Source organism: Vigna unguiculata, chromosome 2 (genome assembly GCF_037176805.1).
Source record: "Vigna unguiculata cultivar grain cowpea cultivar isolate G323 ecotype 2 chromosome 2, ASM3717680v1, whole genome shotgun sequence".
In the NCBI taxonomy this organism is placed as follows: domain Eukaryota; kingdom Viridiplantae; phylum Streptophyta; class Magnoliopsida; order Fabales; family Fabaceae; genus Vigna; species Vigna unguiculata.
The window spans coordinates 9,662,998-9,683,367 of NC_140793.1; the positions used below are offsets into that span (position 1 = coordinate 9,662,998).

Sequence of the window (20,370 nt, forward strand, 5' to 3'; positions counted from 1 at the left end):
AAAACTATCACATTCAGAAATACTGTTTTAAGTGGAAAAAAGAGAACAAAGACAAGAAGGGCAAGCAGAGAGAGAATGACCATGATGATGATGATCGTGTCACTACTACAGATGGTGATCTTGTTCTTCTCCGTGACTTTGAGTCCGTTAATCTTGCATCTGATGAGAGCATGTAGATTATTGATAGTGGTGCTACACTGCATGTTACACCTAGGAAGGAGTTCTTCACATCTTACACTTCTAGTGATTTTGGAGTGTTGAAGATGGGTAATGATGATGAGTCTAAAGTGATTGGTGTTGGTGATGTTTGCCTGCAAACCAACATGGGAGTGCAGTTGTTGCTCAAAAGAGTCAAACATGCTCCGGATGTCCATTTTAATTAAATCTCTGTGCAGTTGCTTGATGATTGTGGTTATGACATTCACTTTGGTTCTAGTAAATGGAAGCTCACTAAAGGTAACTTGGTTATGGCCAGAGGGGAGAAACAATCTAAATTGTACTGGACTAAAGCTTTGGTTGCTAAAGACAGTGTGAATGCTATGTATATGGAGGAATCTTTGTGGCACCGGAGGCTTGGTCATAAAAGTGAGAAAGGGCTTAACTGCTTAACTAAAACGGATGTGCTTATGGGATTGAGGAATGCAAAATTGGAGAAATGTTCTCATTGCATGACTGGTAAACAAACCAGAGTATCTTTTAAGAAGCATCCTCCCTCAAGGAAGTCAGAATTGCTTGAATTGGTGCATTCTGACGTTTGTGGCCCATTAAAGGTAAAGTCATTTAGTGGTGCACTTTACTTTGTTACTTTTATTGATGATTGTTCCAGGCTATGGGTCTATGCTCTTCAGCGGAAAGATCAAGTACTTGAAAAGTTCAAGGAATTTCATGCTATGGTTGAGAGGCAATCAGGCAAGAAGCTGAAATGCATCCGTAGTGACAATGGTGGTGAGCACCATGGACCCTTTGATGTTTATTGCAGACTGCATGATATTAGACACGAGAAAACTCCTCCTAAAACTCCTCAGTTGAATGGTCTAACGGAGAGGATGAATAGGACCTTGGTTGAAAGGGTTACATGTATGCTTTCGGAAGCAAAGTTGCCTAAGCACTTTTGGGGAGAGGCATTGCTTGCAGCTGTGCATGTTATCCCAGTCCCGCAGTTGCTTTGAATACTGAGGTGCCTGACAAAATTTGGTTTGTTAAGAATGTTAGCTATGATCATTTGCGTGTCTTTGGTTGTAGGGCATTTGTTCATGTTCCTAAGGATGAAAGATCCAAGTTAGATAAAAAGACAAGACAATGTATCTTTATTGGCTATGGTGAGGATGAATTTGGCTACAGGTTTTATGATCCTGTTGAGAAGAAGCTTGTTAGAAGCCGTGATGTACAATTCATGGAAGACCAGACCATTGAAGACATTGATAAGGTGGAGAAGACCACACCCGAGAAAGATAGTAATCTCACTGATGGTAATCCGATGAGGTTGCCCGCTCACAATTTGGAGAATGTTGAAACGGAAGCTCAAGACAATGAGCAACATGGTGATGTTGATGATCAACAGGTTGGAAGTGGAGTAGAGGTTTCAATTGATGATGCTCAAGAGGAACATGATGATGATGATCTTGGTGATGAACTTGAATCACCTCAAGTCCAACTTAGGAGGTCTAATAGACAGAAACAACCTTCTACAAGGTATTCTTGTTATGAGTACATAACCTTGACTGACGGTGGAGAACTTGAGTGTTTTGAAGAGGCTTTGGATGGTGAAGAGAAGAAACAGTGGATGGATGCAATGCAAGATGAGATGAAATCTTTGCATGACAATCACACTTACGACTTGGTAAAATTGCCTAAGGGAAAAAGGGCATTGGAAACTAGGTGGATTTTCAGGGTGAAACAAGATTCAAATTCTACACTTCCAAGGTACAAGGCCAGATTAGTGGTGAAAGGTTTCAGACAGAAAAAGGGTGTTGATTTCAATGAGATTTTCTCACCTGTGGTTAAAATGTCATTCATCAGAACTGTGCTAAGTTTAGCTGCTACTCTTGATTTGGAGGTTGAGCAGATGGATGTGAAGACAATTTTCCTTCATGGTAATTTGGAGGAAGAGATATACATGAAGCAACCTGATGGTTTTCTTGTTAAAGGCAAGGAAGATTATGTGTGTAGGCTAAGGAAGAGTCTATACGGTTTGAAGCAGGCTCCAAGGCAGTGGTATAAGAAGTTTGAGTCTTTTTTTGTTGTGAGATCGCCGGTTTAGCGGTTATCTCCACATAGTTGTAAGGGGGAGATTTATTGGTATTGGGCTCCCTTCCTATGTGGAGAAAATGCCCAAAACTTGAAAAGCCCATGTCTCATTTAACCTAGTGGAGAGGGGGCTATAAAATAAATAGAGAGGTAGAACAATAGAGTCAGAACACACTGAAAGCCCTAACACATAGAGGGAGAGATAGAGGGAAAATTTTGTTCACGTTTTTCACAGAGCTGTCATCGTAAATTCGGCACTTAGGATTCGTTCACCGTTGGATCGGGCTGAAATTTTTCCTTCAGGTTCGGAACTCATTGCTCTTCATTATGACTGGTCGGATCGTCGATACGAGGTCTTAGTTGGGAGATATTAATTTCGCATTGCAGCAGTGATATTATAGGTTTTCCTCTCTTGTTCTTCTCTATTTTGAAAGCTTTGTTGCTTTGTTATTTGGTTGGGTGTTGGCACTAATTTGTGCTATTGATTGAAACTCTTTTGTACTCTTGTTGATCATAGTGGAGCTATTTCTTTGGTCTGGATGACTCGTGGTTTTTACCCTTGATTTGAGGAGTTTTCCACGTTAAAAATCTTGGTGCCTTTATTTGTGTCTTTGGTGATTTATTATTGTTGCTATTTGATTATTGCTCCTCATAGATTCTTGCAAGTTAGGGGAAATTATATCCGCTGCATTCTCTGGTATATTGTTTGTGTTATTGTTTTCCCCATCAGAGTGGTATTAGAGCCGATGGTTAAAACCAGCTCAGACGAGTGCAGTACGGTCCTAGTATCGAAAGTCTTCCTGACAGTGTGGGTCAGGTAAAGTGTGTCCCGTTAAGAAAAACAACGGTATAGAAAAGGGTAGAAAAGGAGTACTCGTGGTTGAGAATGCTTCCGCTGGAGGGGGAGTGTACCAATGTGGTTGAAGGGACTCACCCTTGAGGGAGAGATTGTTAGGAATCCAAGTGTGAGTCTAAGTCCCACATTGACCAGAAATGAGAAAGTAGCGCACTATATAAGAATAAAGACCCATAAACCCATTGCCTTAAGGTTTTGGGTTGAGAGTGATGTCAATTCCTTATGTGGTTGGGCTCAGATCTCATTGGTGTTGTATCTCCCTAGTGAAACCCCCTCCTTAAAAACCTAACACAACTACAATAATCAAATATTTATTTATCAAAAAATTTATTTTGACATTAAACCATATAATTGTATGGAATCAATACATAACTGAAAATAAATATAAATAAATAAAGAGGACTAGTACGTGACTAAAGATAAATATAAATGAATAAATGATTGTAAATATAACTTGGATAAATAGGACATAAATGGAGATGGATATAAATAAATACATAAGCACAAGAACTAAATATAAATTAGAATGAGGTTAGGGAGACCTCACTTAAAGAAAATATAGAAATAAAAATAACTATGAACAAATAGAAAGATAATAAAATTAAGAAGATAAAATGATAAATTTCTTTTCCCTTAACTTTGTTCAAGAAGATGTTCTTGAAAAGTTTGAAGATAATCTCTGTATTTTATTTTTCTCCTCTTTCTTTTCTGACACTCGCACATATTTTGCTTCTCCTCTTTTTTTTTCTTATAGTCTCTCTTCTTATCTCCTCTTTCATTTACCCCACCCCTATTTATAATAGCTATTGCAATCATTGCATTTAGTTTAGAATGTACTAATTTTTTTTTTCAATTTTTGCTAGGCTAGTCTGGTTAGTTAGAGATTAGCATTTCAAGATTTTTATCATGCATTACAATAAAAATTAACATGACATTAAATTTTAGTTGTGCATCTTATCCTATATTATACATTGTTGGCATGTGAAGCAAAAAATTGTGATGCAGGTCCTTTTATATAAGAGACTTTTGTATTGCTACATAGTTTTTCCCTTTCATTGTATTATAATTAATATATATATATATATATATATATATATATATATATATATATATATATATATATATATATATATATATATATACGTCGATAAACTTATATATTTTATTGTCTACGTGTATATACATTTTTTTATAATTGGAAAAAAAATATTTTATTGTATTTTATACGTATATTATGTTATAAGTATTATAACTTATTTTATTATGTGAAGTATATTATTTTGTAGTAATATTTTTATTATAATTATTTAAATTGTAAATACTTAATTAAATTTGATTTCTTGAATATTTATAATTTTTATATTTATATATTTACATGTTATTAATTTATTATACTAAATACAATATACATGAAAAGTAATGTATTATAAAATTTTAGGTTTTAACATACTACAAGAATTGTGGTCTAAATTTTGAGCTGTTACATTTTCTCTCCTAGATATAGAAATTTTGTCTTGTTGACTAAAATGAATTAGGGTAAACATGTCTTATTTTCTCTTCTAATTCCTATGTAATATCTCCATTAACTTCATTCCAAATGACTTCTACTAGAGGGATATGTCTACCTCTTAGTTCTTTGACCTTCTTGTCCATAATTTGTATAGACATCGCGTCGAATGTAAGGTTATTCTTTAATTGTACTATATTAGGTCTTATCACATGAGTTGGATCAGAAATATATTTTCTTAATTGAGACACATGAAAAACATTATGAAGGTTGGAAAGGAAAGGGGGTAAACAAATTTGATAAGCAAAATGACCTATTTTTCTAAGAATTTGGTAAGGACCAATGAATCGATGAGTGAGTTTTTTTTTTTTTTTTTTTTATTTCAACACTCTACCAATTCCAATTGTTGGTGTAACTTTCAAGAATATATGATTGTTAGTTTTGAAATGGTTGAAATGCCAAGAAGGGGGGTTGAATTGGCTAGTTAAAAATTTAGGCTATATTAGAAAGCTAAAAAACACCTTTAATTGAATCAATTCGATCACCAAGTTAGGATGAAAAAGCTACTGGACAGTATACTTTCAATCGGTCAAAAACACAGTTAATCAATTGATTTTACTAAACAGATTCTATTATGGTATAATCAACTGATTGAAACAGAAAAATAGTCGATTGAAATACTGGGAAAAATGCAGAAATGCAGATTCAAGTTTTAAACCAGGAACAGTGCACAAGAATGATCAAGACAGGTTCTAATTGATTATGCAAACATGCTCAATGTTGCAGATGTCATGAAAACATGCAAGAACACGAAAAAGATGATTAAAACTCAAATTCTTTAAACTTTAAATGATTATGAAAGAGAGAAGGGTTAGAAAAAAGATAGGATCACAAGATTTTTATACTGGTTCACTCAAACCTGAGCTACATCAAGTTTGTCAAGGTAACCTGAGCTTGACTTTGCACTATTTCAAAAGATTTACAAAGTATCCACCCTTATAATTTCAAAATAAGCAAAAACCACAAACAAGACTCTTATATCACACAAGAATCACACCAGCACAACAAGAACCCTCTTGCAGACCTGGAAAACCACCAGGCACACACACAAAGCTTGAGAAAGATCAAACCTCAGTGGTAGCATAGCCCATCCTACCACAAACCACTTTCTCCAAGCTTCAAACATAAGCCAAAAGCTCAAAGAATTGATCCAAGATCAATCTTCAACTGGTAAAGTATGAATGATCATAAAAGAGAGAGTTTCCACAAGTTCCCTCTCTTTCGAAAATCACAGCTCTTATAGTAAAACTGTCACAAAATCCAACAGGTTGATTTCACTTGACTTAAGTGAAATTAGTCAATTCAAAAATAAATCAACTAATTGAATTAGTCACAGTTTAAAACTACTGCAGCCAACCTTTTAACCTGTTGAAAACCCATTCAACAGATTAAAAGAGACATTTTAACTTGTTTAAAATCCATTCAACAGATTAAAAAACACAACAAAGACCAAATATATCAAATTAATGCTGCAAGGTCTACAATATGGAAAGCACACGTTCCAACCTTGACCAACATGAATACCATCGAATCTCCTTATCTTCATCAATGTAGGCTTCATTCCAATGATAATGGCTTCTAAGTAGTTCAAAAAGCTTAATCAAATCTTCATCAAATCCTTAAGAGACATACCACCTTGGCTTCACATGTTAACAAATATCACTTTCCTGAAATTCATGAGGTCGTCTTTTCTTGTCAGCATAATTTTTTTGTCTACTTTGAGTCGTTCTCGATTTTTTCCTAATCATTTTTGTTCCTGCAGAGAACAAATAAGATGAATTAGGCACAAGCGTCACCTTACCATGTAGTCCGCTATCTCCTCAATTGGCCTCTTCTTGGTTGGTACATGTCAGTTTGGACCTAGGAGGGGTTACCTGCATAAAGGACTCCGAAGCTCAAGTGAGTCAAAACTCTTAAAAGGTCAAATCAGTGATTAATGAATGCGTACCTTTAATTACTGGGGTCCACGTGTATTTATAGAGCATTAATCATCTTTGGTTATGTTATGGGCCAGGCCCTGGCTTGGGCTCTAGTTTGGGCCCTAACCCAGGCCCTTAGGAAGACCTACTGAACGCTAGGAGGGCTTGGATTTTATTAAGTATAGTGGAGTAGTCGGCCTAGGCCGACTACTTTCCTTGACGGTTTATGCTATCGGTTTAATTTGGTTAGGCTTAGGCCAATTCGGCCTAGGCTGACTACTTGACTACCTTGGCATATATGTATCGTTTACTTATTTGGTTGAGTTTGGCTAGGTGTGGTACAATTTTGATTTTCTTTGTTGTATGTTGAATCATGTCAAGACCTAATACTAAATTTTCACTAGTCTCAAACCAACACAAAGGTGTTCTACATTTCCTCCCATACAATGCCTCATAGGATGCCGTAGCTATGCTAGAATGAAAACTATTGTTATAGCTAAACTCAATCAAAGGCAGACATTGATCCCAACTATCATAATATTCTAACACGCAAGCTCTCAACAAATCTTCCAAAGATTGGATGGTTCTCTCTAATTGTCCATCAGTTTGGGGATCAGAAGCTAAACTAAGATGGAGTTTAGTCTTTAAGGCTTGATGTAATTTTTCCCAAAACATAGAAGTAAATATAGGATCCCTATCAGACATAATACTTGTTGGAATTCCATGCAACCTCACAATTTCTTATGTACAATTCGGTCAATTTCTCTAATGAATATATACCTAATGTTAATGGGTAAAAGGTGAGCATACTTTGTTAACCTATCCACGATCACCCATATGGAATCAAATTTGTGAGCGGTTCATGGTAAGCCGACTAAAAAATCTATTGCTATACTATCCCATTTCCATTCAGGTATATCTATGGATTGTAGCATTCCTGTTGGCTTTTGGTGTTCTATCTTAACTTTTTGACAAACTAGACATTTTGCTACATATTGTGCCACTTCCTTTTTCATTTTGTGCCACCAAAACATTTTCTTAAGATCTTAATACATTTTTTTTCGTGCCTGGATGTATGTTTAATTTGCTTTTATGTGCTTCCTCTAGAATCATTTTCTTAATTTCTTCATTATTGGGTATAGACATCCTTTCCTTAAATCTCAAAGTTCATGTCCTATCTATGCCAAAATTCTCTCTATCCCTTTTACCTATCAATTTCTTTTTCTTTTGAATAAATTCATTGTGCCTCATGGATTTGCTTTTGTAAATTGTTAGTGATTTGAATGGAGTTTAATTGCATTTTATCATGGGTTAAGGTGACTGACAAATTCATGTCTCTAAATGTTTCTAACAAATTCATTTCATGAATCATTGGTGAGAAGATATGTAAAGATTTTCTAATTAAAGCATCTGCCACTACATTTGCTTTCCTAAATAGTAATGTAATTCAAAATCATAATCTTTCAGAAATTTCATCCATCTCCTTTATCTCATATTTAATTCCTTTTGGTCAAATATGTATTTGAGACTTTTATGATTACTAAACACTTCGAAGTTACCACCATAGACATAATGTTTATGTATCTTAAGTGCAAAAACAATTTCAACTAGTTCTAGATCATGGGTTGGGTAATTTTTCTCATGTGTTCTTAGTTGCGTAGAACCATATGTCACCACTCTTCTACTTTGCATAAGAAGACATCTTAATACCATTCTAGAAGCATCACAAAATATAACAAAGTGTTCGATAGGATCAAGTAAAGCTAAAACAGAAGAAGTGGTTAATCTTTTTTGAATTTTTGAAAATTATTCTCACATTTTTTTTCTGTATAAAAGCTTGGCCCTTTTTGGTGAGTTAGGTTAAAGGCATAGCTATTTTGGAAAATCCCTCAAAGAATATTCTATAATAGCCTACCAAACCAAGAAAACTACGAATCTCAATTATTGTTTTTAGTGATTCCCATTGTAAAACTGCTTTTACTTTGGTTGGATCCCTTAACACTCCTTCTTTGAAATCACATGTCCTAAGAACTTCACTTCCTCTAACCATAATTCACACTTAGTCAATTTAACAAGCAATTGTTTGTCTTTCAAAATTTGTATGATAGTCTGAAGGTGCTCCTCATGCTCCTAGGAGTCTTAAAATAAATATGAATATCATCTATAAAAACAACTACAAAATGATCCCAAAAGGGACGAAAATTTCTATTCATATAATCCATAAATATTGTAAGAGCATTAGTTACATCACAAGGCATCACTTGATACTCATAATGACCATATCTAATTCTAAAAGCATTTTTCTATATGTCTTCTATTTTTACTCTAATTTGATGATATCCTGACTTCAAATCTATTTTAGAAAATACAAAGGCTCCCCTCAATTGGTCCATTAAGTCATCTATTCTAGGAAGATGGTATTTACTTTTATGGTAAATTTATTTAATTTACAGTAATCTACACACAACCTAAAACTTCCATCTTTCTTCTCAACTAGCAAAACTGGGGCTCCCCAAGGTAACACACTAGGATGAATGAACTGTTTTTAAGTAACTATTCCAATTGTTCTTCAATTCTGCTAATTCAGAGGGTGACATCCTATATGGTGCTATGGAGATTGGTCTAATTTCAGGCATCGAATCTCTGGAAAATTCAATGTCTTTGTTGGGTGGTAAACAAGGAATATCATTGAGAAAGACTTCAGGAAAATTTTGAACAACTGTTATATTGTTCAAATTCCTCTTTTATTTCCATAGAAGATAATAACAAGTATCCTTGAATTTCATTCATTAAAGGCTCACTTTTTGAGTTGGTAGGTGATTTCAAAAGATTCTGAGTTTAGAAATATTACTAATTTCTCAACACAATTCAAAAAGACTTGATTGGAAGATAATTAGTCCATACCTAAGATTACATCTAATTGAGATAAAGGTAGACATACGAAATTTACAATGAATTTTTTATTCTCATTGAATAGTGAGCAATATAAACTAACTTTATTGGATTACTGAGTCATTTGTGGGGGTTGAAACAACCAAACTAGTTTTTAGAAAAGAGATCGAAAAATTAAGGTGTTGAACACAATAATTGGAAATGAATGAATTGGTTGTGCTAGAGTCATATAGTACATTTAAGTTTTACCTTTAATAAAACACATACCTTGAATCGGTTCATGGTTTTCAGCGGCTTCGACTCCAATCATGGTGTAGACTCTTTCTGTTGTGGTACGTCTTGCCTTGGGTGCAGTTGGACTGAAATGTGGCTTCTAATGTCCACACTTAGAGGATAGGTGACCAATTTTTCCCCACTTAAAATAGACTGGTCTCTTAAGATGACAATTTGTAGCATGATGACTTGACCACCTTTAAAACATCTAATATGATAATATAAAAGTCCACTAGAATTCCTTTATGCCAATTGACTGGATTGGGACCTCCATTAGGGGCAATTATAAGGTTTTCCCTCATTGCATTTATTTTTATTATTCTAGGGTCCAAAATGTTTTGGTTTGTTGTTTTGGTTGTTCTCAAAATCCTCCAAAAATCTATACTTGTGAATAAGCTTAGGAAAGTTAGAAATTTCTAGTATCCCTTCTACTTTTCTTAAGTCAGACCTAAGTCAATTTTCAAATTTTATACACTTCATACTTTCTGCTGGGTGGTAAAAGAAATTAAAGTATTCTACTAATTCTTCAAACTTGGAAGCATATTCCCCCACTCTCATACTTCCATGCTTCAATTGCATGAACTTTATTTCTTTTGCTCTCCTCACATTATTTGGGTAATATTTTTCTAAAACCCTTGTTCTAAATATTTCTCAGGTAATTATTATTCTCCCTCCTTCAAGTAATCTTCTGTTACTACCCCACCAATATTTAGTTTCTCCAATCAACATAAATACAACATAATTCACCTTTTAGTTGTCAGCACAATTCACAGTTCGAAATATTTTCTCCATTTCCTTAATCCATAACTCAGCTTTTTCCAGAGCATATCCTCTAGAAATTTGTGGGGGTTAGTTTCTCCTAAATTCGGTTAAACCTTATGATTCAGGGGTTCCTTTAGGTATTTGATTTCTTGATAGAGTTGTAGCTATGTCTCTAATAGCTTATACTACTTTAGTCAATCCATTGTTTCTCCTATTGTTTGCCATCTAGAAATTATATGAGATAGTAAACAAAATTATGATGAGCACATTTTACAAATCTCACATGAAACGTTGCTCTGATACCATCTATGTGATGACCTATTTTTTTATTTACTCTTTATTTATTATTATTATTATGTCATAGTCAATGATGATGATGATTATTATTATTATTATTATTATTTTCTATAATATACTTATAAAATTTTGACACATAATTCTACAATAACATATAACATACTTAAAATATTCATATATATATATATATATATATATATATATATATATATATTAGAGACTATGTATCTTATATTTACACCATTTGATAGACATTATATTGTCTACAGTAGAAGAGGAAGAAATATTATTTATTTACAATTTCCCCTCATGTACTAGCCTTCAAACATTTGGAGGAAAGAGATTATGGATAGGATTCACTTAGACTATTGGGAGTAAATAAAAAGTAACTCCAATTGGCCCTTCGATGATAATAGGGGCATTTGGAGTACAAAGGAAGGTGATAATAAAATTTTCGTTCCCTTAAATATCATAGAGTTTATTCACTACATTTGATTATCATGCATTTCCCAGGAAGACCACCACAATGTCGGCGAAGAAGGGGTCATGCATATTAGGAGCAGCCATCGATGACGAACGAGATTATGAAATTTTGTTTTTCATACACATTCATAAAATAGGGAAGTGAAACAAATATCATGTAAAAATATAATATATCTCAATAAAATAAAATAAAATGAAAACTTTTTCAAATCCATAGAACTGGATTGTTTTATCATACTTATAAAGATTTTGATTAATTTTGTAGTGACTAATCAAGATAAATGAGTCTCATCATGACAAACAAAGTAAACCAAGAACATTTCATCATAAGTAATAACTACTCATTTAAATCTCCAAGGTCAGACCTCCAAATCAAATTTTTATTGATCAAAAATTTTATTTTGACATTAAACCATATAATTGTATAAATAAATAAATGGGATCAGTGCATAACTGAAAATTAAAAATTCCATTTATTTATTTATTATTATTATTTTCTACAATATACTTATAAAATTTAGAGGCAAAATTATACAATGATATCTAATTATACTTAAAATATTCACACACACACACACACACACACACACACATATATATATATATATATATATATATATATATATATATATATATATATATATATATATATATATATATATATATATATATATATGTATTTAATATATTGTATACATCTTATATCCACACGTTTAGTACATCTTATATTTCCTATACTAGTAGAGGAAAAAGTATTATTTATTTAAGTTTTTTCCCTCATATACTGGCTTTCAAACAGGTGGAGGGAAAAGGTTATGAATAGGGTTCACTTGGACTGTTGGGGGTAAATAGAAGGTAACTCCGATTTGTCCTTCGATGACAATCGGTGCGTTTGGAGCAAAGAGAAAAGTAATGGTAGAGTTTCACGTTCCCTGAAATGTTACAGAATTATTCACTGCATTGATTTTCCATGCATTTCCCAGAAAAACAGGCATAATGTCGACGAAAAAGGGATCAAGCATGTTGGGAGCAGCCATCTAGGATAATGTTATAAAATTTTGTTTTTCACACCCAATCATAAAATAAGGAAGTGAGACAAATATCACATAAAAAAAATATACAGTATATCATAATAAGATAAAAATGAAATGAAAATTCTCCCAAAATCCATAAAACTGGATTTTATCATACTTTATGAAGACATTGATTAATTTTGTAGTGACTAGTCAAGATAAATGAACTCATGGCCAACAAAGTAACTCAAGAACATCTCATCTTGAGTAATATTAACTCGTTTAAATCCCTAAGGTCATACATCCAACTACAGTAATCAAATCTTTATTTATCATAAATTTTATTTCAATATTAAACCATATAATTATATAAATAAATAGATAAATAGATATGATCAATGAATAATTAAAATAAATATAAATAAATAGAAAGGACCAGTACATAACTGGAGATAAATATAAATAAGTAAATGAGAGTAAATATAAATTGAGTAAATAGGACCAGTGCATATCTAGAGATGAATATAAATAAATAGGAACGGGAACTGGATATAAATTAGTATGAGGTTAGGGACACCTCACTTATAGAGATAAAAATAATTATGAATAGATAAAAATAATCAAAGAAAAAAAAATAAAATGATAAATATATCTTTCCCTTACCTTAGTTATTGTGGAAATTATACCAAGGTTGTACTAAGTAATGGTAGAGTTTGGAAATTTCCCCTCATGACAATCAGCACGTTTGGAGCAGAGAGAAAAGTAATGGTATAATTTCTTGTTCCCTTAAATGTTACAGAATTATTCACTACATTGGTTTGCCACGCTGATGAAGGATTATTTTGTTTCTTTTTAAGATTATTGAATATGGTGTGATGTGATTAAGAAAGCTAAGTGAAATCCCCACTGAACATTAAGATAGCAAGTTATCTAGATGTGAAGGTTCCTCTCACAAAGCTCAAGAGAAGAAGATGATGGATTGATTCAAAACGAAAAGGAAATTGAAAGCACATAAACCATAGAAAACGAAGAACAATTAAAGGAAGAAGAAAACATAAAATGGAAAGGAAAGAAACGGTAAAAAAAAATGTCAGAAGCACGCCACTACAAGGCTAGGCTAGAAGCCATGGCAACCTTGAATATGAGTGGATGTGTGTCGCCATTTGCTATGCAAGATAAGGCTTAAGAATATTCATTCCCTAGGGAGAAAACTCTCACAAATGGTTGAGACACAAGAGTATTTTTACTTCAAAATGTTCAACCCTTTTAAAAGGCAAGGAGCATCCTTTAAATAGGAGTTCATATGGGTCCTTTAGCAATTACAAAAACATGGAATGGACTAACAAGCAAACCCTAGAAACCTAACACATGTGCATTCTCGGCCAAGTGATGGATTATGATTGGTGGATGCATTCCCATGAGGATTCTAGGCCAAAAGAGGAAGGAGACCAAGTAGCCTTCAAAGGAATAAACCAAAAAGGCAAAAGGAGACAAGGTACATGTCTACTTTTGCTTTTGCTTTATGCTTTTTGCTTTCCTCTCTCTTCCACATCATCCAAGTGCTCCAATCATCATGTGCCATCTAGCCATGCTCTACTTCTTCTTAATTACCTATAAAAACAAGATAAACAAGGATTAGCATGTTGGTTTAAGTTAATCTAATCTTAGTCAAAAGGTCAACTTGGGTCAAAGTCAATAAGTCAACCAAAATAAGTCAACTCTAAACCAACATAGGGAATTCATACTAAAGAAATGCAAAACAAAGATAATGATGATGGAATAGAAGACTCCCTTCTAGACATGCTTCTAGTGATCCTTCTTGAGGGAACTTCTAAGGAGGTGGTGGTGGTGGTCACGCTCATCATATGCATTTTCCAGAAAAACAACCACAATGTCGGCAAAAAATGGATTAGGCATGTTGGGAGCAGCCATCTATGACAATGTTATAAAATTTTGTTTTTCACACCCAATCATAAAATAGGGAAGTGAGACAAATATCACATAAAAAATATACAGTATATCATAATAAGATAAAAATGAAATGAAAATTCTCCCCAAATCCATAAAACTGGATTTTATTATACTTTATAAAGACATTGATTAATTTTGTAGTGACTAGTCAGGATAAATGAGCTCATGGCCAACAAAGTAATTCAAGAACATCTCATCTTGAGTAATACTAACTCATTTAAATCCCTAAGGTCATACCTCCAACTACAATAATCAAATCTTTATTTATCATAAATTTTATTTCAATATTAAACCATATAATTATATAAATAAATAGATAAATAGATAGGATCAATGAATAATTAAAATAAATATAAATAAATAGAAAGGACCAGTACATAACTGGAGATAAATATAAATAAGTAAATGAGAGTAAATATAAATTGAGTAAATAGGACCAATGCATATCTAGAAATGAATATAAATAAATAGGAACGAGAACTAGATATAAATTAGAATGAGCTTAGGGAAACCTCACTTATAGAGATAAAAATAATTATGAATAGATAAAAATAATCAAAGAAAAAAAATGATAAATATCTCCTCCCCTTACATTAGTTGCACTCCCACCACCTATTTTTGAATGACCTTGATTCACCTCACCAACTCTTTGTTTTTTTTTCTTCCTTTGTCACATTTCACCACTTTCACACTTTCACCCATTCATCTCTCACCCCTATTTATATGTATTAATGTAATCATTACAAGTAGTTTAATTTTAACTATATTTTGTAAATACTATTCCCTTTAGGTTGGCTTTTAACATTTGGTTACTGATATTTTTTTCTTACATCAATGCTCATCAGAATAGATAAAGATTGCACTTACCATGTGCAACCTTATCACTCTCTTCTTTTCTTTTTTTTATTAATAATTGTATAAACAAATAATTATATTAAAATTAAATTTATAGTATATATACAATATTATAGTTTACGCTACTGAATTCTTTATAACATCAAAAACTTTGAAGACGTTAACCTTGAAATTACTTTTAAAATTAAAATAATTGATGGCTATTATTTAATGTGTAGTATATATATATATATATATATATATATATATATATATATATATATATATATAATAGTATTAGTTAATTAATCCTTTATATTTATAATTGCCTTATTTATATACTTACCAAATATTATTATAGATAGATTGTTATTTATAATAATAATATATATATTTTTTATATATTCTTTTATTTTATCTTTGGATGTTACAAAAATAAATATAAATTAATAAAGAGGATCGATACATGCCTTGAGATAAATATAAATCAATAAATAATAGTAAATGTAACTTGGATAAATAGGACACAAATGGAGATAAATATAAATAAATACATAAGCACGAGTAAAGATGGCAAATAAACTCATCCTCGTGGGTATTGCCCGAACCCGTCTCCGTTTTGACGGATCCCCGCATTGACTGGGTATGGGTATAGGAAATCTCCGACTTTTTCAATTAGTTATGGGGATGAGTATGAGGATGTACATATCCCCGCCATATCTCCATCTCCATTTAAATTATTAAAATATTCACAATTAATTAAGTGACCATATATATATATATATATATATATATATATATATATATATATATATATATATAGTTTTCATTTTTTTTTTCTAATTATTTGGTTTGTTATGAACCTCATTTGCATCTCTAAATATATTTTTCATCTTATCATAACCTTTGTGTAATTATGTTAAAATGATGTATGTCAATTAAAAATTTTTATGTCTCACATTTGAATTTCTATTATTTTTTAATATTTTTATTTATTGTATCACATGAGAATGTTTAATACTCTGAATTTAACTATTTATTAGCATAAACCTTTCATTTACTAGGTAATATAAATAAAAAAAGTTTACTTATTATTATTAATTTTTGTTTCATTTGAAGAACTTGTTGTTTCGCTAAAACAATTTTTGTTATTTCTCAACCATTGAGTATATATATTGGTATTTGAAAAGTTTTCTGAGATCTCTATTGTATTTTTCATCTTATCATACCTTTAATTATACATTTATTTTCTTTTGTGCGGTTTCTTTCAATAGTCTCTCAAATTCTTCATAAGACTCACATTTCTTAGTTTTTTAATATTTTTATTTGTTGTTTATTTTCATCATTTAGAATACTATTTCGATATATATTATCTAATTTATTTCTTATTTTCTAACTCATTATCAATCATACTATAATTTTTTTCACTATAATTGTATAAATAACTTTTATTTATTACAATATAAAAATTTAATGTAATTGCCATTAATATTTTTTTATCACCATTAAACGAAGTTCAAAAGATACAAGATCTATGTTAAAATCTTATTATTATGTTTATTATTTGTTATTTGTGTCATTTTAATCAAGTGATGTATTATAACTTTTATTAGTGTATAAAAAAGAGATTCATTAGAATTTAAAAAATTGAAATAAACAAATATTTAAAATATATTTTAATTTGAATATTTGTTTTCCTTTTATATTTTTAAATTTATCAACTAGGTTTCATTCATGTTTACAAATTTAATAAATGTTTTGGTTTTCATGAAATTTTATATCTGGTATTCTAATCTAAAATGTAAACAATTATAATTTATTTCAAAGTATTTGACATCGAAGAAACAACCATTCTCTTAATATTGAATATTTGATAATATTGTGTTTCTTTCACCATAATTTTTTATTATTTTATAAAAATGAATTAAAATTAATATTGAAGTAGTAAGAAAACAGGTACGGGTATGGGTACGAGATTATACCCGTTACCTGATGGGGATGGGGATGAGACAAAAGTTTGATACCAGTTGGATTTGGGTATGGTGATAGGGATGAATTTTTCTAGGGGATGGGTATGGGATATCGAAACCCGTCCCCGCCCCGCCCAACCCCGCCCTGTTGTCATCCCTAAGCACGAGAACTAAATAAAAATTAGAATGAGGTTAAGGTAAATATAGAAATAAAAATAACTATGAACATATAGAAAGATAATTAAATTAAAAAGATAAAGTGATAAATGTCTCCTCCCTTACCTTAGTTAAGGAAGATATGCTTGAAAAGCTTGAAGATGATCTCTGTATTTTATTTTTCTCCTCTTTCTTTTCGCACCCTTTCACAAACTCTACTTCTCCTTTTTTCTTCTTAAATTCTATCTTCTCATCTCCCCTTTCATTTACCTCATCCCTATTTATAATAGTTATTGCAATCTTGCAATCATTGCCTTTAGTTTAGAATATACTATTTTTTTTTTCAATTTTCACTAGATTAGTGTAGTTGGTTAGAGATTAGAATTTCAAGATTTTTATCATGCATTACATTAAAAATTAACATGAAATTAAATGTTATTTGTCCATCTTATCTTGTATTATCCATTGCTAGTGTATGCACGTGGAGGAAAAAATTGTGGGGTAGGTTATTTATATTCCCCTTTCATTGTATTATAATTATAATATATATATATATATATATATATATATATAAATTTATATATTTTATTGTAGTTTATACGTAAAATATTATAAGTATTATAACTTATTTTACTATTTGAAGTTTATTATTTTGTAGTAATATTTTTATTGTAATTATTAACACTTAATTAATTTTGATTCCTCGAATATTTATAATTTTTATATTTTTATATTTGCACGCTCTTAATTTATTATACTAGATACAATATACATGAAAAGTATGTATTATAAAATTTTAGGCGTTAAAATATTGAAAACATTGTGGTCTAAATTTTGAGATGTTACAATAATAAGAGGGATGGCATTGATTATTAAGAGACTTTCTCATCGGTCTCTACAAAGGATTGTTTTCGTGTTGTTATGGATTTAGTAGCTCATTTTGATTTGGAGCTTCATCAAATAGATGTCAAAACAGTTTTTCTGAATGGAGATTTATTTGAGGGAGTGTATATGGTTCAACCTCATGGCTTTGCTAGAAAAGGAAACAAGCAATTGGTTTGCAGGTTGGAAAAGTCTATTTATAGGCTGAGACAAGCTTCTAAACAATGGTATTTAAAATTTGACCAGGTAGTCACTTCTTTTAGCTTCAAGGAAATACCTCAGATCAATGAATTTACTTGAAGAAAAATAAGAGTCATTTCATCATTCATGTTTTATATTTTGATATGAAGGACCTTGGTGATGCTTCTATTGTTTTGGGCATTCAGATCTCTCGTGACATATCACGTGGCATTCTTGGATTGTCTCAAAGATGATATATTGATAAAGTCCTCAAAAAGTTTAACATGCATTCTTACTCCTCATGTGCAACACATGTTCAAACAGGTGACAAACTCTCTAATGCTCAATGTCCTCAAAATGATAATGATAAAATTGAAATGGAAAAGCTCTCATACGCTTCTGCTGTTGGTAGTTTAATGTATGCTCAAGTTTGTACTCGTCTCGATATTGCTTTTGGTGTTAGTGCTTTAGGGAGATACTTGAGCAACCTAGGTTTGGATCATTGGAAAGCCGTTAAAAAGGTCTTTAGATATTTGCAGGGAACTAAGGATCATATATTGACCTATAAGAAGTCTGATCAACTTCAGGTCATTGGTTATTCTGATTTTGATTTTACTGGTTGCCCTGATGACTGAAAATCTACTTCTGACTTTATTTTTATGATGGCAGGAAGATTTATTTCTCAGAAGAGTGTTAAACAAAATCTTATAGCTACTTCCACTCTGGAGGCATATTATGTTGCTTTTTATGAAGCTACTTGTCAAGCTATGTGGCTTAAAAATTTGATTTATGGCTTTCAAATTATTGAAAGTATTTCTAGGCCACTTGTGATATATTGTGAAACCACTACTGCCGTGCATTTCTCTCAAAATAAAAAAAGTTCTACTCGCTCAAAGCATTTTGATATAAAATGTCTATTTGTTAGAGAGAAATTTTTGGATTATCAAACTCGGATTGAGTATACTGATACATAAAATATGTTAGTAGACTCATTAACTAAAGGCTTAGCTACTAGAGTTTTTTCAAAATCATGTAACTCATATGGTTGTGATTAAATCTTTTAGTATACTGGGTTAGTGGGAGTTTGAGATTTACGTTTTATATTATTATGGTTTTCATGGGATGTAAATTTATCAATGACGTCATTTTCCTTACATCTCTTTTAACATATTAAAATTTATGAACCATTTTGGGATCACATATATATTATGTTTAGGTTTTATTTTATTTATTATCCATTATTTTTGAAATCTAAGCATATGGTAATCATCCCTATTGGATATTATCTTTGCGATTCATGTATAGATTTCCTAATTGGTATTTCTATTTATGTTATAATTGATATAAATTATTTATTTATTAATGTTATCCAAGTGGGAGAATATTGTATTTATATAATTTCTTATATAAAAGTATTATTTTGTATTTTGTTATTATCATGGATTAATGTTAATCAATAAATTAAATTATTTGTTAGTATCAATTATATTGCACATGGTTATTAATTTTATGGGTAATATATAATTTTGAGTTTTTTATGAACGGTCTGTGATGGGTTGGATTGTTCAGTAAATGGTTTGTGACAGACTTGAATAATCAATTACTTTTGTAGAGGTCCCTGGTCTTTGCTGGTAGGGATATAAAACTGAAACCCCATTAGTCAGTTCGAAGAGACAATGTAAAACACATTTTTGATATACGTTCTAGAATAACCTATTAGGAAGAGAGCAGTAACGTCTCACACGTGCTTCCATGGATCCTTCATTGATTATGGGTACAAAATCTTTTGAACTCATACTAGAATATATCATATTGATGTGTCTTATATATTATTTTTCTTATCATTTAATGCTAGAAAAAATCCCTTTTATATCTTCTCAATGTCTACTTGATGAAATCTTAATGCTCTAAGAAGTTCATCTAAGATCATGGTTCTCATGTCTCTTGCTCTAGCTATGGTTGATGCTTTAGGTTATTATAACCTTGACATATTGTTAAGGATCTTCATGTGTGTTGAACTTTGAAGTATCACACTCTAAAAATCTCAAGCTCAAATTAGGCGTACTTA

At 31.3% G+C, this 20,370-nt stretch overlaps 1 pseudogene; it reads left to right on the forward strand.

The window, feature by feature from the left end:
• LOC146888315 (uncharacterized) overlaps window positions 1–18,937 on the forward strand; it is a 31,167-nt pseudogene extending 12,230 nt beyond the window's left edge.
• Window positions 18,938–20,370: the final 1,433 nt, after the last annotated feature.